General features: G+C 39.5%; 1 long non-coding RNA gene across 1 annotated transcript; it reads right to left on the bottom strand.

Moving 5' to 3' along the window:
* Window positions 1-20,499: 20,499 nt before the first annotated feature.
* On the bottom strand, window positions 20,500-23,009 carry LOC140682537 (uncharacterized). The gene is made up of 2 exons (XR_012054374.1): window positions 22,676-23,009; window positions 20,500-20,914 (listed from the first exon to the last, which is right to left on the bottom strand). It is a non-coding gene; the product is annotated as an uncharacterized lncRNA (long non-coding RNA).
* Between the last annotated feature and the right edge of the window lie 1,897 nt (window positions 23,010-24,906).

Here is a 24,906-nt window from a genome sequence, read left to right as displayed (position 1 = left end):
GGTAAATTTTATGATTTCAGGTGCTATTAAAAATATTTATGATTTTAACATTAGTGTGCAATTCCCGATGGATACTATGGGAAAACTTTGCATTATATAACTGGCATGACATTTAAAATGATGAACATTGGCATATCATCTACAGTGATTTCAGTTCTCATAACATTAGCTCACATGAATATATTTAATGTTTAAATCAAATTCTCAGATTTTGTACTTGGAGTAAATGGGTAAGAAAGGATTTGTGCTCTCTCCCTATCCTAATAGCTATTAGGAAACAAATATCTTCCAGGTACTGATTAATTTTTGTATTCTTCTGTTGAAACTTATGAAAAATCAAGAAGGGATTCTGAAAATCAGATTCCTGTAGGACCTGATTCTTCTTTACACTGATACCCAAACACTGTTCTGACAACATGAAAGGACTTGAAACCATACAGAGTTTATTCTCAAGATATAAGAAAACCTTACTTGTTATTCCTGAACACAAAAAAGTATGTGCTTTGTAGATATAATGTATAAATCTATAATTCACATTTTTTAAAATTATATTCTCCAGTAAAACAAGTACACACAAATTTAAAAATTTTGTATTTATATCCTTGAAAGAAGTAAACAAAACCAATCCCTTCCCTGCAAGTCTCTTGCCTATAACTTTTGTGACTTAGTTGTGAACCTTAGAGCACTGTGTTGTGGGATGTGCAGAGCTGGTTTTTGAAATAATGATCATAAAATATTCTGAATAAAGATGATGTATGCACAGCATACATTGCTACTGTTTTGAAAACATATTCAAAAATTTAACAGTCTGAAAGAAACTGTTCCTAGTGGGGTGGAAAAGGCAAGGGACTAAAGGATAGATAGTGGATGCTGCACCAAGCAGTAGGACGGTCACAATGAATTAAAATGCTATGGGTGGTCTGCATGTTGATGGTCAGGAAGAGTATTTTGCTTCCACACTGCAGGAATTCTGATTTCACACTGCAGTCTGGTGGATCATACGCAGTGTCAGTGTGTGAGCTAAGTACAACTTGAGTATATGCAGTGCTGCCCAATGTTTAACATCCACTAAATGCACATTTCAGTGTCAACCGGAAGGACTCCATACCTCAATTAATATGAGGAATCTTGACTATAGTTTTTCTGAAATACTTACTATGGCTGAAAGTAAATCCAGCATTTAAGAGATTTACATTAGATTCTCATTTCTGCTATAATGTGTCTGTGAGTGGCTGAAAGACAGTACTTTAATTCCTTTTTGGGCAATGAATTGGATGGCAAACATGTAAAGTACATTGGCCCTTGAGCCTTTAAGACACTTGGGAAACAGTTCTGGTTTTGTGGTATGAAGTATAGATAATATAGTTTAATTTGAAAAGAAAACTTTCCCATGAAAAGCTGAGCCACGAAATATCCTAAGGGAAATGATCAGATGAATATTATCTCCTTGAATTTCCTCTTTTCTTGTGTGCTCTGTCTTCCAGACCAGCTTGGAGCAGACTCCAAAATTTGATAAATTCACATGAAGTCATCAGTCTCAGAGCCTCTCAGAAGAGCTTGACACAGAACACCAGGCTATGGATATTACTGTATTGCTTTTGAAAGGGTGAAGCTGACAACAGCTCAGCTGTGTTTCAGGGGATGTGAATTTCTCTCATGTTACATAGAGGTCATCAAAGCAAAGTATTTCTATTACAATCTCTTTGCCATGGGTCTCTGGTTTCCTTCTCCTGAATATGGACTTCAGCTTCTACAGCACAACTTTTAAAAATCATAGCCTTTGAATCTTCCAGAGTTAGTTCACCTTGTTTTTCCAGACTCTTATTCCATGTGTTCAAGGCAGCTGTCGCTGTTGTTGAGTCATATCCACGTGTGGATATATAGTCTTCATTGTAGAGGGAAAAAATGGTTTTATCTTAATGGTTTTATCTTAATGGTTTCACTAGATACTAGGCCAAAGTATTCTATGGCTCTTTACTCTCAGTGAGACTTTATTTTTGCTTTAGCCATCTAAAATTACCCAGTAACTCTTTATTTGATCTCTGAAAGGGAGTGTAGGAGTGTAGGAGTGTAGGAGGAGGTGTGGAAGTCTATTCATTTATGGGGCCTTTTCTTTTCCTAGTACTTCCATGCTGTCAGCTTTATTGTTGATAGTTGTTTATATTATGATATGTATTATTCTATGAATGCATTAAATATTATTCAAATAATTTTTTTTTCTGAAGAACACCAAGACTTGTATGTCTAGTGATTTTTGATAAGTCATATAACACCAGCGTGCAGTGCTCTTTATTTTTCCTCCGCCTCTTTATTTTACTTTCACCACCTCCCACTGGAGTTGGCCAAGGATTGCAATGTTATTGTAAGCCTACAAAATATGTGAGAATTGAATCACAAGAATAATTTCAGCCTGGAAAGGAAGTCCCAGCTTTATATCACCTTTTCTTCTTCCAAATATCCCATCAATAATTTTGGGATGTAATGTGTGTTCATAGGGTGTCCTAAAAGTGCCTTGGAAGGACTGGTCACACTGAGTGAAGAGTGGAGAAAGTTCACTCAGAGAAGCATTTCTATCAGACAGTTAAAGAGTGAGGGGGCTATGCCTGGTGTGTCACCCCACAGCAGACACAAACTCAGATGGCCAGTCCCAACACAGCTCATCCCATAGGAAATCTCCCCATCCAGCTTCATAGACTTCCACACCTCCTCCTACTCCAAACTCCCAGTCATGTGTCCTACATGCTCCATAGGTATTTCTGAGAAGTAACGATCTCTTTTTGTCACCTCTCTTGCTTCATTGCAGATCTCACTGACGTTAGAGTTATTATCCCAATTATCCCACCTCCAACTCCAAAGCTGGGTGTCCTATCCCTGATGGCAAGGAAGGAGGCCACCAGTCTCACTGTGGAGGACAGTGTGTTAGTGGCAGTACTATGGCTCCACTCATCAGGGGAGGTTGCAGCAGCCTGGAGGCTGCACACAAAATATGGAGTCTAGGCATGCCGTCAGAATCCTAGCAGATTTCACAGATTCCCTTCCACAGAGGTCCTTGATGAGGGTTTTGGAAGGAAGTTGAGGACAGAGGGTGATGTGTCAAGGCATTGCTGAGGTTGCTCTGGTGTCTGAAAAAACATGTAATTGGCAAAATGTCGCAATCCATCTGTGGTGATGCATAACATTTCTTTTGTGCCTTCTCAGACAGTTCACAGCATCATGGCAGAGTACTCAAAGGAAGTGTTTGGCATAACTTGCAGTGGTGATAGCACTTAGATTGGGCAGTGGCATTTTCAAGTATTCCAATGAAACTAAAAATATCACAGCTGGCAGAATTTCCAGCATCAGTTGCTAAAACTACTGTGATAAACTAAGTTTTCACTTCTCCTTACTGCATTGAATAAATTGAACTCCCTTCAGCTTTCTACATGCTGAATATTCAAGACCAGACTCCAAATGCTGTGTTTCTGTCAGAGCAGCACTGACATTAAAAAATCTCCTTGCTAATTTATGAAGTAACTTTACCTTTCTGTCCTCAGCCATGAATTCTCTGTCTCCAAATACTGCAGCTGTGCAGTACCACATGAACTACCAGTAGTCTTTCACTCTTGAAGTAGCTTTATCTCACTGCTAGAGGTTGTGTATCATTAAATTACACTTTGGCGTTCTTTTGTGTGTGAGAACCTATGGACATGCATTATTCAAAAAAAAAAAAAAAGCTTTTCCAAGACTTAGCTAGGTTTACCTGACTGCTTGCTCTTCTGGAAAGGAGAGAGGACTTGCATAGTAACCATGACTCAAAGCAAGCATTCTCAGTGATGTTGTCTGATGCATTGCATTCAGCAGGCAAAACTAATGCAAAACTTAGGTCAACATGAAGTTGCAGAGAATTCCTGCCACACAGCTCCTGGAGTTTCTCTGTTGACAAGGTCTTCAACATGTTTTCCACTTGGTAAATGTTTGGCTGTTTTTTTGGAGATTTGGGGGAAAGGGGTTAGCTTTTTTTAAAAGGTACTTGCACTGATTAAGCTGTGTTTAAATTCACTGAAAGTAGGTAGTGCTGTGATGAAGGCAATGGGAACATATTCTGATATGTGAGGAAGTTCAGTTTCAGGCCACATGAATCCTTTCCTGAGTGTGATCTATAATATTTCCTGTGGAGTAATTCCTGCCTGGCAGAAGGACTCCATTAGGACATGTGCTATTACAAGCTCCTTTTTACCTTCACTGTAATCTCAGAGGGACACTCTTTTATATTCTCTCAGACTTTCTTAGGAACTAATTTATCTTTGCGTAGCTTCTCCTGCTCTTTGGAAGGCAGAGGCTCTCATAATTAAAAATCTGGCAAAGAACTGATCTGGGAAAAGATATATGCCTCTAGAATTCAATTTTTTTAAAAGAAGTGAATAATTAATATGATCTAGGAGCACATGGCAACTTTTATATGAAGTCTCCTATTCCAGGTGGAGATAAGCGTTCTGGTGACAGAAGAAGAAGCATTGAAAAGCTTAATTTGGGACAGATAAAGCTGTACAGGTCAGAAAAGATGCCACATGGACTAAAAGGAGTTTTGGGGAAGTAGCCACTGAAAACAATGAATAGTTTCCTTTTTGAGTTACTTTTACTAAGGAGAAAAAATTGCAAACAAACTGCTGAGTGAGATTCGGGCAGTCCTCAGGTCCAGGACCTAGAAGTTCAGAGCTATATGTCAGTGTAGGCAGAAAGCAGTTATCTATCTGTACAGCACAGCTAGCTCTCTGAGCTGGGTACTTCAGGTACAGCCAGGCATCCTAGAAGTGCCTGAGTTTATTCCTTTCCACATGCAGGAACATCATTTTGACAATGGAACTTAGAAATTGAACCGTAAAATGTATTTGATGAAATGCAGAAATGAGCTTTCCCCAAATTATATAAATTGCAAATGGGCATGAAGGGAAACTGATTTTCCACATGACTGAATATCTAGTTTCAGGAGACTAAAGATGAGGCTTTTGCAGGCTAATGGGATCCTGACAGAAGCCTGTAGTTCATGAACACTGTGGTGAACCTTATGGTTCATACGGCCTTGTTGTCTATGAATCAACATATGACAATCTGCCAGGCTTTTTTGTTCAGTTGATTTTCAAAGTCATGGCAACAATGATGCAATTTTACATCTAACACAACTTCCTAATTAAAAGAGCAAAGAACTTGTCTCCTCTACCAGGGGTTTACACAAAGATGAAACATGCCAACAAAGTAGATAAGCAGATGCTTTCACTGAAGTCCCAAGGCTATGGAAGGATTCTCTCTCTACCTGAGTCAAACACACTGCAGTGAAATAGAGGTTTTTTGCATAAAAAGTAAAGTGTAAACTAAAGGTTTCTCTCATGTGCAAAGAGCCTAAGAGCAAAGCTAACTCTGCTCTATTCACTGAACAAGTGTTCCTTAAGGATGTATTCTTACAGTACTAAACTAAAATTCTCTGGACCACTTCCATGGTAGTGGTGACAGCTGGAACCAAATATCCCATGTAATACTCAGCTATCTGGGAAACTAGGAGAGCTGTGTGTTGGAAGTAGTCCTTGCCTTATACTATCTCCCATACAGTGCCTGGGAACTATTAGAAAAAGTGCAAATCAGTCAATGCCAAATACACTCCAGAGACACTTCTAGTGTTTAAGAGTAAATATTATTTCAGTTCCTGTGCCTGTGGACACTCCTTAATGTCATTTCACTTTCTAGAAGAGACATCTATTATGAGTTCATTTTTAATGATCTAGAAATGTATTATTTTAAGAGAGGCTGGTGTTACACACATCTACAGTGAAATTTAGAACAGCTTTTTTTATTTCCTTGCAGGCTATTTAAACAGTTTAATACTGTCTCCAGTGTCCAGCTCTTAGACTGAACTTTTTTGAAAGTGTAAACAGATGTAGAAACAGAGGTAAATGCTTTTGCTAGCAAACAGGCTACCACTCCTGTAATGCTAGACAGTTTGTGAAAGGAATTTTATACTGCTCATGATTAAATGGATAGATATACACACTGGGATAGCTTCCTTTTCCTAACAAACCTAATCCATGGATCACTTTCAGATTATTGTGTTTATTTTTTCCACACTGTTTTGGCTTCCATGAAGACCTGCTTTAGAAAAGAACTAGGATTAAGTACAATTAAGGACTGATCTAACATTTCCTAGTAATAGGTATAGGGAAAACAGGTGAACCTTGAGAAGAGCTTAAGATGCATGGTAGTGAAATACACACTTTATCCATTAGATTCACAGCCTTCCATAGAAATATGTTAAAGTTGTCTCAGGAGATCTGTTATTCCTTGCTAGCAGCAACATCATGCTGTGAATTACAAATAAAAGCATACATGGCTCAAACAAGGCTGTTGAACACAAAACATCAATCTGTCTCTGGACACACCTAAAAGAACTGTTCCATTAATTTCATTAAGCCCATTATACCAACCAGGGAATTGTTTGGAAATAATAACAAAACTACAACTGAAATTATTAAATTTGGTTTGATTCACCTCATCCAGTACCTGCAGCCTTATCTTATGGTAGAACTTGATAAAGATCAGGACTGTTCCTTTTAATTAAAATAAACAGATCCATGTAACTAGAGGAACTGCATTACTCGTAGTTGTAAAGAGCTACCAATTCTGCTACACTATGGAAATCAGATAAATTTGGATGAATTCAGGTAACTCCAAATGCTCCAAGTCCAACATATATACCAGACTGGTCCCAGGCTGGTAGCCAAATATCATTTTAGTATCGTGCAAAAAAGTACCATTTTATTTTGAGATCAGACAAAAGAGTGGTCCACAAACCTCCAAACCTCTGAGGCATGTGGCAAATATCTAAAGCATTAATGTAAGTCCTACAAGGGGAGAAAGTCTTTGTCAGATGACTTAATGTCATTAGGTTACAGTCTGATGGTCGAGAAACCTCTGCTCTAGTCTTTCTAAGCAGTAAATGAGAACTTCCTAATCCCTCCATGTTTTCCTGGGTCAAAAAAGGGACAACTGTCACAGTTTTTGACACCCATGTATATAGGTGCATGTAATACAATGATAGCTTTGTCCACAGAGAGTTAACAGGTGGGGTCCAAATATTGCAGTAGAATAAATCTCATTGGTAAATTGTGAGCATGTGTGCAATTGTGGGCAGGATTGAAGCCAAAGTTAGGAAAAAAACCACAATTTCAGTGTTCTTGCTGTGTCTGCATACAATGTAATGACAAAAGTAATTTAGACCATGGAAGTTAAGGGGTTTTATTGACGAGGTAGATAATGTTGTACTGTTCCCATGCAGTCCTATAGCCACACCATCAGCCAGCTAACCCAGCTAGCAGCAAGTGTAATTCAGATAGATTTAATGAGATATGTTTAATAAGTACATTCACAATCAAGTTCAACACACAGGATTTTTTGTTTTCCCCAGGCTTCTGACAAAGCCTGTGACCAGCTGTGAAAGTTAATTGTATGTTATGCTGTAACTGTCTGGGGCTGGCAGAGAACCTTTATCCTATGGTATATTTTTGTCCCTTGGCAGCAACACAGAAGGAAGGAAGGTTGAATTTCATTTTCCCCTGGTTTGATGTATAACTAGTATGGCAATGTGCTGGGACAGGTTTTTATGTTGCAGTGAGTGCTAGATGTGCTCTTTTAAAATTTTGTCTTTTTGCTTCCACAAAATGGAACGCAGACTCTCGAGGGCTCATTTTCATTTACTACAGGTAAATCCTGCCATAGTTCTTGCCTAGTTTGCCACTGCAGCAAAAAAAGAAGGTAATTTTCTGTATTCTTTTATATCCTTAGAAGACTTTGATTTTCTCATCCAGAACATCACTTAGTGCTTTTTCTGCTTTGCCTTCTCACACCTTGTAATTCCTTTAATAATAATACTTTACCATTTCTTTACTAATACCACTGTGATACCTGTCTACTCCAGTTGTGTGGCTGGTAGTATTTGCATTCTAAGCTATCCTATCTGGCTTTTACTGATTGAGTTATTTGAAGTCATAACAGCCATTTTGAGTCCTCTGTTCCAACAGCAGTTACTAAAATAAAACTACTTGTATCAGTCAGATGATTTTCAAAGCCTCCTTTTCTTCAGCTTTGTGAGTAGTCTCTGCTGCATCTCCCTGGGGACTACACAATCACATCAAACCCAGAGAGCAGCTATTTTTTTTTTTTTTCATGGGGTTTATATTAGCAATGTGCTTGGGCATTCCTTATCTTATGGTGGGTTATGGGTTTGTTGCTTTGCTCCTGCAAACTCATAGATTGGATGTCTTGCCAGAATGAGTGGCAGTGAATGGAATGGATGGAATGGGCATATAGCAGGATTAATTTCCTTGTGTTTCAGAAGGATCTGTTTTTTCTTTCATCAAATCAGCGTTTTATGAGCAAACAGCAGATGACATAATCTTCTTTTCTTGCTTCCCTACATTCCTAATAGATCAAAATTTTGTGAATGAAAGAAAGTTAAATGCTTGCAAAATAGTAATTACAAGTGTGTGATTTGAAAATTAAACAGTAATTTAATTGCATGCCCTTATGTGAAGAATTTTAAGATATTTTCTTCTGAATGTCTCTATTTTAACCTGCCCCCTATAGATTATGTAGGTATCAGCTAAGGGGCTTTGCAAAAAGTATGTTCAAAGTTATTATAGGCAGAATAAAATCAGCCTTCCCAAATTCACAGTTGCATGATTTATAATACAATAGAATCATAGATTTGTTTAGGTTGGAAAAGACATTTAAGATAATTGAGTGCACCATTAATATATTATGGACAAGGCCACTACTTACCTGTGCTATGTACCACATCAACACAAATTTTAAATATCCCCAGGGACTGTAACTCCACCACTTCCCTGTGAAGCATGTTCCATTGTGTGACGACCCCTTTGGGTAAAGAAGTTTTTTCTTAATATCCAATCTAAGCCTTCCCTTGCACAACTTGAGACCATTTTCTGTTGCTTCATCATTACCTGGGTGAACAGGCTAACCCCCACCTGGCTACAACCTCCTCTCAGGAAGTTGTAGAGGGTGATAATGTATCCCTTGAGTCTCCTTTTCTCCAGGCTAAACAACCCCCAGCTCCCTCAGCTGCTTCTCATAAGATCTATGCTCCAGACCCTTCACCAGCTTCGTTGTCCTTCTCTGGACACATTTTTGTTAGTCTTTAAAAAAAAAAAAAAAAAAAAAATCCCAGCAGGCTTTCTGGTTGCATTTTGAACCTAAACTGTCCAGTTTGAACTAAAGTGCATCCTCTTAGATTGACTTGTGGTTTGTTTGTCTGGCTTTAGCTCTTTTTCTGCTTGGCCTCTCCAGACCTGTTTATGCTCTGCTCTTGCTCCTGCTCTGGGCAGCACTAGAGCTGAGCTCAGGAGTTCCATGCAAAGAATGTCACTCCTTGGTGTAGCCTAGTTTCCAAACATGTTTAATTAAGCTGGTGATGCTTTAGGAATAAAAAAGAGAAGGCACCTGGGAGAAGCAGGAACTCTGCCTGGAAGAAATGACAGAAGTTTATAAGGTGTAGGGACTTCAGTTCAAATTGGCCCCTTCAGCATGAAAATAGGTGCATTGGGTGGGCATCACCAGCACTGTGGGCACCTTGGTACCCCTCTGCTGTCCAAGTCCTGCAGGTAGCTCTACTGTGCTCTCAGGTGTAAACCTGCTGTGGCATGGGACCTGCTTGATAGGCAAATGACTTGCTACTGATAAGGAGGTGCTCTGTGGCTGCTGGCTCCTAGACTGGGAAAGTAATTCATCTTCAGTTGCGGGTGAGGATAATAAAAATCAGGCCTCGTAAGGGTGATAAATTACTCATTTAAAAGTTACATTGGTAGTCTAATCCTTATAAACTTTATCAATTCTCATCCAACTGTGATGTTGCTACTTTCCTATAGGAGGCTGATAGAAAGATAACACTGCACTTGGGGAAGTCATCCTCTCACAGTAATTAAAATACAACACTTCACCACAGATACCTTTTAGTGTTTTCAAATAAAGAAAATGTTATTGGATTGTGCATTTCCTGTGACTGGTTTAACTTTTGCCAGTTGGCATTCCCTCAGTTCTTCTCTGAGCACATCCCCAGCTGCATCCTGGCATGTATGTTAAGATATTTTCCCTTTTCTGTGTGTTCCTTTTTTCCTGTTCTAAATATTTGCAGTTGATAATTTCCCAGATTCCCTCCCAGAACCCTCTTGTCAATCAGTTTCTGCTGTCCCTTCCTGACAATGACTGCTTCAGCCCACGTTCTGCATTCTGTATATCTGCTCTGTGGAAGTGCAAATTCTTCTTTAGCATTGTAGAAGATACCTTGAAAGGATCATTATCTCCCCTGGATAAGGATCAAGCACTTTACAGGGCTGCTGATCCTTGATGTCTACCTGGAAACTTTGACCAACATAAGACATGCTCAAATTCTTGTAGATAGAACTTTTGCAAAATCTGCACTGCCTGTGGACACAACCTTGATCTGGGTTCAACCTGCACACCTGATTGCCTCAGCTTCTTAGTTATAAAGTAAAAATCCAATGCTTATCAGCTAGTTTGGAGTAAATGTGCTCAAAATTAAGAGCTGGCATAAAATGTTAAGTAATTTATATGGTCATGGAGTATTTAATCTCCAAATTAGCTTTAGAAAGAACTCCAATCAAAGCAGAAACTGAAAAAAAAGAGGCTTCTTAGAAATTCTGCTGCTTAAATATTGTGAAATATATAAGTACAATCAAGAAATTACAGAAATTTTAACATAATAGCACTATGACTATAGTAAACACAAAAAGGATAAACTACAAATTGCTGGTAAAAATTGAATCATCAACGAGAAAAGAATCATCCATCTTATTTCCTAATGACGTCTTCCAAATAGAAACCTACATAACCTTTACTCAGCAGGTACCTAACCTGCAAAATGTACTTATACATTCAGAGACCACAATATTGTACAAATATTATAAATGACGAAAAGTTACAGTGTATACCATACAAAAGTGCATTTCCTACATTTATTTCCTATTACAAAGCCTTTTCACAAAGTTGCCAAGTTCCAGAATGAAAGGTCAAATACTATAAAATAAAGATTAAATGATCCAAAAGATTTCTCTCTAGAGTTACAGCTTCGGAGTGGGTTTCTTAAAAATTCCATAAATTGAATTATTTTTATTTTGCTGCTCTGTTTCCTGTATTAAATCAGGGAAGGAGTCACCATAACAACTGTTCTAACACCAAGAAAAGCAGCATTTTCTTAGAGCAGTACATCTATCATATAAATAGATCTATAAATATATATTTAGGGTGTATTGTCTAAGACTGACAGCAATTACGTCACTGTTGACACAATTAAATGAAGAAGCACGCCAACATTCTGTGTCCTAGCACCCACATGTCCATATTTTGTCCTTTCTATTTTCCTCTCCTTATATGCATTTAACCAGGTATATTCAGCAATATTTTTACATGGCACAACATAGTTCAATTTTTTCCTAGCTCAAAACTTAGAAAAATATATTACATGGCACTGACAAAGTTTAGCAGAGAGCAGGATCAGTTTCTTTTGTTCCAAATGGACCTGGACTGCTTGGGCTGTTTTCCTACCTAGAGAAGTTGTCCTATGTTACAGGATGCTCATGGGCACTTTGTGCCCCCTTCCCCGGCACCCCGTGACTCTGATCAAGATAACCCTGGACCCCCCTTCCTGCCCCAACAGGGTTGGCAGAGAGCCAGGGAAGCCCACCCTGTCCAAAGTCTATATAGACCCCTGACATTTCCTGTTCGTTCTCCTTTGCCCCGCTCTCCACATGGACATCACAGAATAAAGAGAACTGAACCAATTTGTCTCAGGGTAAGAGCCTCTTTTGGGAATCTTTGCCATCTCCTGATATTCCTCCCCTCAAAGCCTCGGACCTCTGGGCTAGCCTGATAATTCAGGGGGCTGTGTGAGGGGGGGAACGTCAGTCCTACTGATCATGGCATTGGAGGTAGGTTAGTAGCCCTAGAGGATGTCCAGGCCTGGAGCTCTGATGTAGTGTTAGTGTTTAATATCACTACTGAGCTTCCTGTGTTAAAAATATCTTTACCTTGTTATCAACATCGGTTCTTTCTTCCCATTATAAAGAAAACAACGTTTGATACAAATGAGAAAGCAATCAAATCACAGTTGGAGTATTCCCTAGTTCGTTCTAAAGTTTAAGTGTAGCTCGATAAAATAATTACAACACAGCAGTGTTGGTAAACAAAACTAATTTACATATAATATCTCACTCCATGCATCCAAAGAGCTCTCTTTAATCCCAGGTGGCATTTTCAGTCACAAGATTATGCATGTAATCGCAACAGACCTTTTTATCCCTCAAGTCTTCCATTTAGCCTCTGGAGACAGATAATATCTCATAACTTGTCATTGTGACAAGGAAAATGCTCTAATCAAACACTCCTGTGGACCATTATAGCACATAATAACAGAGGCTTTTGATGACTTTATCAGACATGCATTGGAATGTTCCCTTTCAAAAGACAAAAAAATTATTTTGTTTTAATGCAAGGCTTTTGGATATATATATATTAAGTAGGAGAGAAACTGAGAGACAAAATGGAGGGACAAAACTATTATGTCTCCAGTGACACAGAATAATGTGGTTTATAATATATTATGTTTAAATTCAAATGCTCTCAACTGATTCCCAGGGTTTTCAGCATAATTTCCAGAGTCTGCCCTGGGAGCTGGTAGTGTGCAAAAAATCTGCAAATTGTATTATAACCTTTGAAGTTTAAAAGCTGTCCAGAGCTGCCGCACTTGACGGGTGATTTTGTCATGACTTGAAAGAATGAAATCCAGCCAGCGTGGAGGAAGCCGGTGTGCCAGAGCCCTGCAAGGAAAGCCTGAGGGACCACACGGAGCAGTGTGGGTCACTTTCAAGACATCCCATAGAAGAAATAGCTGTGAAGGATGTTAGATTGTCTAGCTGAGCTGTCTCTACCTGGAGAGGGATCCAGTGAATTCCTGCAGTCTCTGAGAATCTGTCATGAACATGAGCAAATTTGCATGTGTACATTTCTATATGCTACAATTTTGCTTACAGGTGAAAGAAGAGGAAGAGAGGAAGGTGGACTGTGCTGTGTACATTGCTGGGGTGTGGAAGGGCACAAGTAATTATGCAAAGGAGTGAAATTTTGTCGGGTTGAACTATGATCTAATGAGCACTGTTTTGCTAAGCCTTTGGAAGACCCGGTCCTTACTATTTTAATGGACTTAAAATACGTGTGTCTTTTCAATTTCTTTACTGTTCCTCAAGCAGCTTGTCTGTATTTTCCTATACAAGAAAATGGTGCTATTGTTCTTTAATCTTATGATATAATAATATCTTTTAGGATGATCAATACACTCTTATTTTTTTAGTACCACTGGTTTCTCAGAGAGTAGTTGAGGTTAGATGGGACCTCTGGAGACTGTAAAATTCAAAGCATTTGCTTAAACATGATCAGCTAGAGCAAGTGCCCAAGGTGGTTTTCGTTTGTCCTTTGGATATTTCCAAGGATAGAGGCTTCACAACCTCTCCCTAGAAGAGTTTGGCTATAAGCATCCAATTCATTTCAGCTTGTCTTCCTGAACTAAAGTGCAGCTTTTCCTACACTGCCAAGTGATGATTTTTTTTTAATCTGCTCATAAAATATTACAGACAACAATTGTTTCCAACTCCACAGCACATGGTTGGTTTATTAAGAGTCAGAGACAACCACTGGGTAGTGTTGTTCTTTTTACAGTCCAGACCACCAGAAAATTTTCTAGCCAACTTTCCAAGAGCACAACTACAATGCAGGCGTGTCTGCGAGAAAGCTAAGGAGTAATACTGTGAAATGCTGGCATGTGTTAAAGTATCTTATTCTGAGAATTTTTACCTGAGAATTCCTCTTCTAAATATGTCACAAGAGACCAGGTTAATGTTGCACAATGGGTGTACCTGCTTTGAAATCTTACAGGCAATGTGCAAATGCTACTTCATTTATACGATGCAAGCTTACCATGCAGACAGTTTTAATAAATCCCTTTAAGGCAACATAGATAACTTTTTCAGAAATTCATTTAACACAAGTCTTCATAAATAATATCTTCACATTATACACTATCTCAAAGATTGTATGCCATCTGAGCAGATATCAAAATTCCGGGACTGAGCCTACCAGCTGGTGCAGCTGTGGAGGCAATGGCAAGCTTGATGTCACAGCAAAGTGCCAGACACTGCACTTAGTTAGAATGCCCAGCAGGTGGATTAATTCGCAATTAACCGTCTCTTAGGAATATATTCACCTTTTCCTCAGAGCTGAGGTAACCCCAGAAAGAAAAATGATGACGTCAACAAGTACAAATGCAATCTTGAACAACTTAATTCAATAGGGAAGGTGTTATTCATTCCATTCACATAAGGCAATATTCACACTGTAATGAAAACAGTAATAATAAACCATTGTATTCAACAGGACAAGCTAGTCAAGAAAATACTCTCTCAGTATCACATTTTGACACTTTTGGAACCATAAATTGGTTATGATTAACTCTAGAAGTGTTGCCTTGTCTCTTGCAAAACAGATGAGTGGATTTAGGAATTCATCCAGCAAAAAGGCAGCCAAGGGCTTTGCTACTGCCAACAAATACTCCACAATTTCCTCCACATCATTCTCACACTTGACCTCACCTCTGAACTGCAACAATGTCTCATGCTCCCCCCGCCTCTCTGTTGTTTTGGAGTTTTTACTTGCCAGATACTCTCTAGGTTTATTAGAATTTGTTTTGTTGTTTCTGAAATATCAACAAGCGTTGTCCAGGGATGAACCAGCAGACCGATTGCTGTGGCAGTGCTAAAGAGAGCTGTGTCTCCTGGCACAGCAGGCAGCAGTGGGATTGCAGCGGCAAGCTCTGACAAGACCTGCTCCATGCACTGTTCTGCCTGCAGCTCGGTGCTGTGGTTGGGATAAAACCCACAGCAGGGTCTACTGAAACCAAACAATGCCTCAGGGAAGTTAAAAGCAGAGAGAATTGACTAGTTATCTTTTTATTCTGTATTTTTTTAATAATTAAAAGTGTAAGGCTAATACTACAACCAAAATAGAGAAACACAATACTCTGACTTCTTTAATCATCACTCTGGCAGAACATGAAGACAAAAACACACAGTTTGGCTTATTGTCACATATTCCTCTCTTTAAATAAAGATTCATTTCTAAACCCTGTATCAGCTTTGAGCACAGTCACTGATGCTTTTGGAAGGATCCCTTCTCCAGTAACACCGTTTCTTCAGCACTTGTGGCTTAAGTCTTCTGCCACCACTGATGCCCATTTTCAATATTTTTCCATTCTCTTATTTACCATTATCACAAATATATATGCTTCAACATGTTTTTGTTCCTTGCCCATGAATTATTCTAACATAAAATAACAATTCTAAATCTTAATATTTCCTATCCCACTCCACAAGAAATCTAAATTATTCACATTCACCTCTGCTAATGTGACCTATGCCAAGGCAATAAAAGTTATGAAGATCTCTGATTTTCCCCAACTGTGACTGTATTGCTTCAATTCTGTCAATAACACTATCTTCTCCAAGGTAGTGTCTTTGATAGACAATCTGATTTTTTCATGGTGACCTGTGATTAATCATCTTCCTGAACATTTTCACAATGAGCTTCTAACATCTCAAGTTGGGGGCTAATTTTAAAATTAAAAAAGAGATTATTCTTTTAAAAATAACTCACATGTAGGAAACCCTAATATAATAGATTTGATAGACACAAATATATATAGATGAAAAGGAGAATTATGTTAACAGCACTTACTTTTGAAGATTTTGTCAGCATCCATGTTTTCCAGGGAAATGCTACTGGTTTAAGTGTAGGAATTAATAATTTTCTCAAATTTCTGTGATAAATATGACTGTTGACACTTTAGGCATATATATTACCAAACTCAAAGGAGCTATTTTTGTCTTGAAATAAACCATGCAACAAGTAAAATTTTATGACTTCTAGTAAGTTATTTATTTTTCACCTTATCCTGCAGGGACAACAATTATAGCCTTATTACCAAGAGGAGCAGCCTTTCCTTGGTGTGACAGATAAAGAATTTAGTCTTTTGCCTTAGGCTTTGTCAAACATTCTTTTCTGCTGTGTTGACAAATAAGTGTTTAGGTCCTCAGACCACTAATTTTATTTTCCTTATTTGTTTGGATTGCTAAGGAATAACAATTGAAATAACTATATTATAACTATATATAAAAATAAATAATTTTTAAACTAATACACCAACTTAAGCAAATTAACTACTCTTGTGTCACTGGGAGAGGAGCTGCTTCCAGAATGACTGCATGTCAACAGAGGAGAAGGGGACAGAAATGAAGGTAACAGAGCCTGGTAATTTTCTCATTGAAAAGGTCATAATTTGCTCACTACAGAGAATTATTTGCACTTCTCAAAGCTGAAATGGGCACCATCTCCTTTAATCAGTGCTTTGTGGGCAGCAGCACGTACACCACATACACAGGGACTGGCCTGTGAGGCTGGATCTTGCCTCAGCCCTGTCTCCCAGGCTTTGCTATCCAACAGTATACACAGGTAAAATTTGTGAAACATGTCTGGAATAATGATACAAAAGTGATGTATTTTGATTCCCAAGAGATGTGTATGAGCTACCCCACTGGCCTCCTGAGGAGTCTGGCATTGCATAAGACCCCATGGCCAATTGTGCTTCTCCCTCCTTTTCCTCCTTCCCCTCTCCTCCTGTTGTGCTTGGAGGAAAGGTAGAGTTTGCCAGCTTCTTGGGTGTTTGAATGTCCTACACCTGTATATTGAAACTTGTGCATAATACAGCATAAGTGCACAAATATGGAGCTCTATCTTCAGTCTGAGTTGAGTTTCCTGTGAGAAAGAGCCTTTCACTTGACTGTTTCTGTGGTTATTTGGGATGAAAGTGTTCTTTGGGAGGGAGAGCTGCTTCAAAAGGCACAAAGTTACTCCTTTGGGAGCACTGCTATCTGAAATACCCTCTAAAGAGAACAACAGATCCTATTCAGGCAGGCTCTGGGCTCAGGGTCAAACATAAACCATAGCTTTAGACCAAATGAGAACACTGAGTTGGAACATGGCCAGTTCCAGGAAAAAAATCAGTCACAAATCTAGACCTGAGCATCATAGTTCAGAGCCTGTTTGAACACATGCTTCAGTCCCTGTTCTTTGTTTCATTCTGAGCAGGCAGGATATAAGCAAGGTTGCTGCTGAGCACACTGGGTCATGTTTTGGTAGAATGAAGGTGGCAGCAGTGGGGACACTTCATGCACAGGGCCCTGTTAGTTTGTACACATACACAAATGCAGGGATGCCACTTTTAGGATGGGGAGCCCTTGACCCACAGATTGCTGGAGGCAATGCTGAAGGAATGCCATGGAGGTTTTGCTGTCTTTGCTTTGGTCCTGTTCCCTCCCAACCCATCTGCTATAAGTTGCTTCTGGAAATTAGAGAGTAAGCCAGGTGAAGCTTTTGGCTCCTTTGGTATGGTCAGTCTTAAATGCTGAAACACTAAGACATAATTTAATACATAAATGCTAAAGATCAGAACTGGCATTACGAAGAAGATAAGCCAGAGCCAACTGCACAGGTTGAGAAATACCCTATTGCACTGCTTTTATGGGGACTTGGGGGATTCTGAGTTTCAGAAGTTGCTCCTCTGCTACCCTTTCTTGATGGCCTCCTTCCCACCAATTCTCAGTGAGAACTGAGAGTGAGCTGGTTATCTCTGACTGCACCAGGGCCTGGTGGGAGCCTTGGCTGACCAGTATAAGTCAAAAAAGACTTGGCAGGCTCAGCTCGGTACAGTCTCCTGCCCCCAGAATGATCTCACAGGCGGAACTGAGGAGCACTGCTCCCAGAAAAGTAAGATGAGATGCATTTTCACACAATCTGATTTTCCCAAGGAGCTACAACCTCTGTCTCCTCAGCAATGTGAATTAGTGAAGTAAGAAGGGTGGTGCAGGTGAATAAACACATTTAAAGTGCACTTGAAATTCTTCAGAAGACAGTAATAGCTCTTTCTTTTTCATTTTAGAAAGACAAGATAGCATTTAGAAGCTGATAGATCTCAGAACAACAAACTGGATGGGATGGACATTCTTTACCAAAAGTGTTGTAAGTTAAGCTAGTCCTTATTCATCCTAGTAGATTTTAACTAAGGTGGAAGCTTTGGGGCTAACCTCAATACCCAAATCCAATTTGTTAAACGGTGATAGTGATGCCTCATTCCAAATGCAGTTTTAGATCTACAGATGAATAGTGTTATGAAAGAGGATGGTGCTGCACAGACACTATATTAATTACTACATACTCATGACTATGTCTACCATTCGTGGAACTGCCTCAGGGAATGAAGAATGAGACAAGGCTTGTAGCACAGCAAAACTGAAAAACAAAATTCCAGGAGAGTCATCTCAGCAAACCCTTTTCTGAGATTACAGCTGAAATAACAGCAACAATTGGTAAACAGGCATTAATCAAGCCAGCAGATTTCCCTTAGTGAGAGTAATTAGCTCCTCTGCCAGCTCCCAGTCTGCTCTGGAGGGTTGATTGGCTGGTAGAAAATTTTCATGGCAGACATATGAATGTACACACCCGTACACAGATCCTGACCAGATTATAAATTAGATTCACTTTGGAAGCTTCCATGCATAAATGCTATTTTGAGAAAGAGAAGTGCTCTGTACAAAGCCACTTAGTGTGATCTCTTCGTTCCGTGGATGGCAATGGGACATTTTCTATTTATTTTTATGAAGCTAGGATTTTACTGTCGGTTTTACTCACATGTATTCTCTCTCCACAAGCATAATCTTCAGGGGTTTTGAACATCTGTCAGACTGAAGTGGCAGAAGGAGATGGGCTGGTTTCTGTGCAGTGAACATATTTTGGAATCCAATAATGGATTCAGCTAAAGCACTAATTACCGTGACAGCAGATATACTTGGGTAACCACAACTGAAACAAAGGCTAACTCTAATTTTTGAGTCTAATCTGGCACCCATCTGTAACACAGAGGAAAACTCATAGGAGTACATTGCCTCCAAAAAGGAAGTTACTCATAGTTACCCTTACTTGAGTAATCCCATAGTTTATTCCATCCTAAAGCATGCTCCAATGCTAAACAGCAACTGAAGAGTCAGCCTAGGACTAAATAATCATGGAAGCATAAAAAGTAAGAGAATAAAAAAGATAATGAAAATACAAATATTTACCTTCTGTGGGGTACATTCACAAAGAATAATGCTTCTGAAAAGCAAGTAACAATTCTGAGTTCTCAAGCAAGTTGATGAATGACCAGTCATATTTCCAGATGTCTGATGCTGAGTGCTCAGGAAAGCTGCATCTGGGATCTGAAAAGTGAGGACTTCAAAATTGTTAGTCACCCAACAGAAACATTAGCTGATATTCTTGCATTTGGTAACATTCCTAATTTTCAAACCTTCAGCTGGGTTTATTTTTTAAACAGTTGTTTTTCAGTTCAAGTGTTCCACTTCTAATTTCTTGATCTTCTGCTCTTTCAGCTTCTTTCATTAAAGAAAAAGCTAAATAGCAGATTCCTTGTGCAAGAAAACACAGGGTTTTTTTTAGCAGCTTCTGCATGTTTCTCTCTTCATTTTGCTACTGCTGTTTGCTGCCATGAGCAATCCATATACCTGGAGGAGGCATGTTTGGTGCAATCTCTGAAATTACAAATCTCTGAGATTGCACAATTTCTGAGATTGTGTGAGATCACAAAGGCAGGACATAACTGAATGGAGGTGCCTTTTATTGTAGAGAGGCAATAATATGCAAAATTGATATTTCCCAGATGTTCCTTTCATGTATCAAAGAATTTATTATTAAATTACTCAAATCCAAGGCCATACAACCTTCTACCTCTCTTGTAGTCAGCAGTTTATATATGTATGTGAGTCAGACAGTAGAGCTGAAGTCAAAGGTCTGAGTCTTGCAAAACAAAGCTATTCAAGGACGTTAAATCTTCACAAGACTGAAACATGACTGGAAAACCAAATGGATAATAGACTCCGTGTTAACCAGTAATTTCTGCAGGAAGGATTTGTAACTCATCAAAGTAAAGGAAATCATCTGCATTAGTGTTTTATACAAACTATTAGGCATGTCTGAGTTTTCAATTAAGTAGACTAGAAGAATCAAGCACTGATTTAATTAGAATCTTTCATTTGTTTTTTACCTTAAGGGTATATATATAATTTGTGGGCTTTTTATTTACAGTCAAAAATAAAATAATAAAACTACTTCTAGCTACTTCCTTGTGAAGAGAAAATATTGCATAGCAAGCCCTGCCTTCTTCAATATTTATACAGATTGGTAAGGCAGAGATTTACGTGTTCGTGTCTAACACTGCAGATGCGTATACACAACATGCATATACATTTTTGTTGTGGTTTGAAAGCAAAACCAGTGAGAGATTCCAAGTCAGAAATACAATTTATTAGGAAAAGGGAAAAAGAAAACACAGTACATGCAATAATACAAAAGAAAAACTACTGACAGAATCAGAATACAACCTGACAGCCTGTTGATCAGGGTGTGGGTAGCAGTCCAAATTGGAATGGCTGCAGTCCTCCTGGAGTGGCAGATGTGGTTCTGTTGGAGCAGTGATCCTGTAGAAGGGTGTAGGCTTCCTCTGAAGGTCCAGTGGAAAAACCCAGCTGTTCCTCTCAGGAATCCAGCAGAAAAGACTGAGTCTGGTGTCCCAAAAACTCAGATTATATCCAGGTAGGACTACTTGGCTCCTCCTTCCGGGCAGAGCATCTCACAATGGGATGCTGTGACTTTTATCAGTCATGCAGTGACATTCAATAGGCCATTAACAGCAGATGTCTCCCTGGGGAAGGGGGGTGGGAGGATTGGTTTGTGGAAGAGATAAAGAAAACTGCCCAATTAACATAAGATAACTGCCCCACCTCCAACAGATGGCAAATAGAATGCGTCTTGCCTTACAATCTTGGAAAATTTTCTACCCTAGAAAAGCATGAAGAGAAGGAAGGCTTTCTGGCATATATCAGAATCACTAGGAGGACCAATTGACCCAGAATTTGATACAATCATTTGTGGCACAATGTTGTGCCGTGAGAGATGCCAAATCCAGCCCTGCATAAACCTGTTGCATTACCACCCAAGTTTAAGGGCATTGTGCCAAATGTAAAGATGCAGGACCAGTTTCTGCACGGCTCATCTGGCTATTTGGTTGCTCTAGACTAAACTTAAAGAGACATTTGTTCAATTTAGAGCTCTCCATTTCTGACTTCTTGAATAGCGTTCACTTTCTGTACAGTGGTACAATAAACAGAGGGATAACATCTTGCTTTTTCTCTATATATGTCTCCTACAGCATCAAGATTGGGACATCTACTGGGAATGGTCAATGTGTGCATGAGCTTTTTTTCACCAGAAGAACTCCAAATTCTGCTTTACTACTTCCATTAGCTATTGGTAAAAATTGCTGTTGCTGTTCCATCTATTTGCAAAGTGGGAAAAAATTACATACTTGAAAATATAAAAAATTAGGAGCCTTTCTGCTCATCCTAGATATTATTTGTGTCAGTCTAGAACCCCAGTTTACAAATCATCTGTATGCTAACTGTAGTCTTTGTGTTTCTTTCTGGTTGCATAAGATAAGAGCTTAGCTTGTTTGTGCATAAATGTGTCCACATGGAACAGACACTCTTAAAATCAGAGAGGAAAAATAATGGAAACAGTGAATACACTAACCTTTAAATTTCTCATGTGAAAACAATTAGCATTTTTATATTACTTTATTAGGAAGTAATAAAGTAATACAACTGGAAAACTCCAGGGCTTTTCTAATAACTCTGCTGGCTATAACACTGCTGATAACAAGACACATCTATTGTTTATGCTGTTTTGAGTTCTCTCTCCTTTCACCTCTTGCTCCCCACCACATTCTCATTTTGGCATCTGTAATTAACTGTGGCCCTCAATAATAGCCACCATCTCCCAGGCCTATCTTCTTCCCAGGGTTTCAGTAGCAGTATCCATTTCAGGGCCTCAAATCAAGTAATGAAGGAAACTTGTCCTGTTCATATAAAAAGTACATTTAATTACTAGGTGCAAGGAAAGGAAGAGAAAGGTCAGAAAAAATGAAAAGACAAACACTCCAAAAATAAAAGAATAGCCTGCGTCTAGCACCTCGGTGAGGAGGCCTGGGAGCATAGAAGGAGGTTTTTGGGTCAGTGATATCCAGTGACACCCTTCCTATCCAATAAACCACCTCATCTACCATTGAATAAGACGTGCTGTTGATTTCCAGAGAATGAGTAATAAGAACAACTCCTACACGTGCACACCCCCTGCACAGGCACACATGAACAGCAGGAGCATCTCTTCCCCATAACTGCCCTGGAGGTTCTTTTTAAGGAACCACACCATGGGACACGTGGCAGTCCCCGCTGCTGCTGCTGCTGCCAATGCCTCATAGGATACAGTGCCTAAAGGCTCAGCTCCTGGTCACACAGAGGCCTCTTAATGATCCACAGAGAGAAGAGGAAATGAAGGGAAGTGAGTGATAAAGCACAAAACCCATCCTAAATGCATACATGGAGTTTTCCCTGCTGCACCACCATACCTTCATGCAAATTCTTCCTGGCCCAAGCTTTGGGAAGTCACACAGAGGCTGAGGGAGTGCTGTAGCTCCACAAATCTTGCCATGCCAAATGCATGGGGGAGGACCTTTGGCAACAAATCCTTTATCCGCGGCGGCTGCTGCTTGTCCCTGCAGCTGAGCCCGTCTGCTGGCACGGCTGGCACAGCTCGCCTGGGGTGGGAGCCAGCGCAGCAGGGCAGAGGCCAAGTGAGGCAGAGCTGCTCAGGGAGCTCAGCCTTTGGCAGAGACATCTGGCACGGTTTCCTGCAGTGTGAGATATCTGTGGCATCAGGGGACCTGCCCGTGCTGCAGGGAAGCTAAGCTCACCTGGCTTTTGAGAGCACACCAGTCTTCAGAGCTGATAGGATTAGAAATCCATAGGGTTTAGTGCAATAAGTTTGGCTGCTGCCAAGCATAAATGGGAAAAATCTCATAAACTTCTGGTATTTATTGATGAACAGTCTTCATCTTCCCATTTTAACTGGACAGTGCTCCCTTGGGAGTCGTGGCAGATAGACAGATAGAGGTCTCAACAGCAGTCTGGGCTCTGTTATAGCTGCAGATGACTGAGTGCAATCAGACACCTGCTCTGCCCTGCTTGTGCAGCAAAATCAGTCAGGTTGGGATGTAATCTTAAGGCTGTTTTGATCCAACTTCCCTAAATCAGTGCCATGCAAAGGAAAGTGATGACAGTTACAGAGAAGTGGAACCATATTTCCTTTGAGGATTCCCTCCTTTCACTAAGAAGTATGTCAATCTAATGTTACCATTAGGTCCTGTGACTGGTCAAATGCTAGTGCTCTCTGGTATCTTTCTATGTGTCAGGAGAAAGCTCCTTATAGAAGTGACAGTGATTCCTGTATGTGAGACAAATGCTGATGTCTTGCTAGAGAGGTTTGCATTTTTTAATCAGAAAAAAAAATAAAAATTAAAGGAAACTGTGTATTAAAAGGGCATTAGCATTAGTTTTCCCTCTCAAGACTGACAAAAAGCCCCCGAGAATACAAAGGACAACACAAGGCAAACATCTGTTCAAATAAAGGGAGTTAGAGAGCTGCCTATTGTTGCATTGAAGTAATATTACACCCATTAAAATTAACCACTCTGTTTCCCCACACTTTACACCATACTCAGTTCTTAAGATTATGTTTACTGGAAAGTTTTGATTGTGTAATTTCTTTTCACTGCAAGCTAATTTATGGTTCCATGTAACTTAGTCACATTTTCTTTAGCCCTCTATTAACAATACAAGTCTGGGACAGATAAAAAGCCATCCTTCAAAGGAATAACATGCCTCCTTAACACAAACTGACATAGGAAAGCAGGCTAGGGTTCAGACAATCCCAGACCTGTTCCATTAAAAGATGAGATTTTAAACAACAGATCTGTCGCAGCCCACTGGATATAATGGGCCCTCATCATGGCACGACAGGTGATTATGTTCTGGAAATGTTCCAGTGCCAGCTGTGTTGCTGCATTATTTGTAACCTCTGTAATTGCTGCTTTTCAAAACCATTTTTATTTGGAAAGCCAGTATAGAGGACAAAAAAAAGAAAAAAAAAAACACCCTAAAAACAACCTACCACCATTTGTTCAGAGAAGAAAAAATCAGCATATCAAAGCCTGAATAGTAGTGGCCTGTTTTTTGAATTGCTGGCTTAGACACCCTTCTTCTAACTAACCCCCAAACCTTAATGTAATCATTGTTCCATGTTTTCCCCCTTCCTCATAGTCCAGTTACTGTTCCTGCTTACAAATGACTGGATCAACAAGCATCTGCTTAATGCCTGCGAGGGCAATTCCTTCTGAAATATTAAAAGGCTGAGAAGCTGAGCCTATTCATGAGGGCTACTTGAGCAGTAAGAAGGGAGTCTTCTGTGTGTCTGGGGTTAAACCAAGGAGGGGTAAGAGAAATTAGCCATCTAAATTTCCTCCCAACTAAGCTTCATGTGTTTTTTCAATTGCACTTGCTTTGAAAGATCCTGGCACCATCATGTTGTGCCTAGAATGAACCTGAGCAACCACATGAGTCCATTACCACCAGCTCTGGACCCTGCTGCTCCTCTGGTTAGGTCACTATTGCCACATCTAGTCACCATTCATTCAAAATCACCCGTGGAGAGAGAGCAATCATTTCCTTTGCTCTGTACAGAGGAGAGCAAACTTTTGACCTCTTCATAAATTCTAATTTTTTTCACACTGTTCCTCTTGCT

Source organism: Taeniopygia guttata, chromosome 2 (assembly GCF_048771995.1).
Source record: "Taeniopygia guttata chromosome 2, bTaeGut7.mat, whole genome shotgun sequence".
NCBI classification, from domain to species: Eukaryota; Metazoa; Chordata; class Aves; order Passeriformes; family Estrildidae; genus Taeniopygia; species Taeniopygia guttata.
This window is presented reverse-complemented; position numbering and strand designations above follow the sequence as displayed.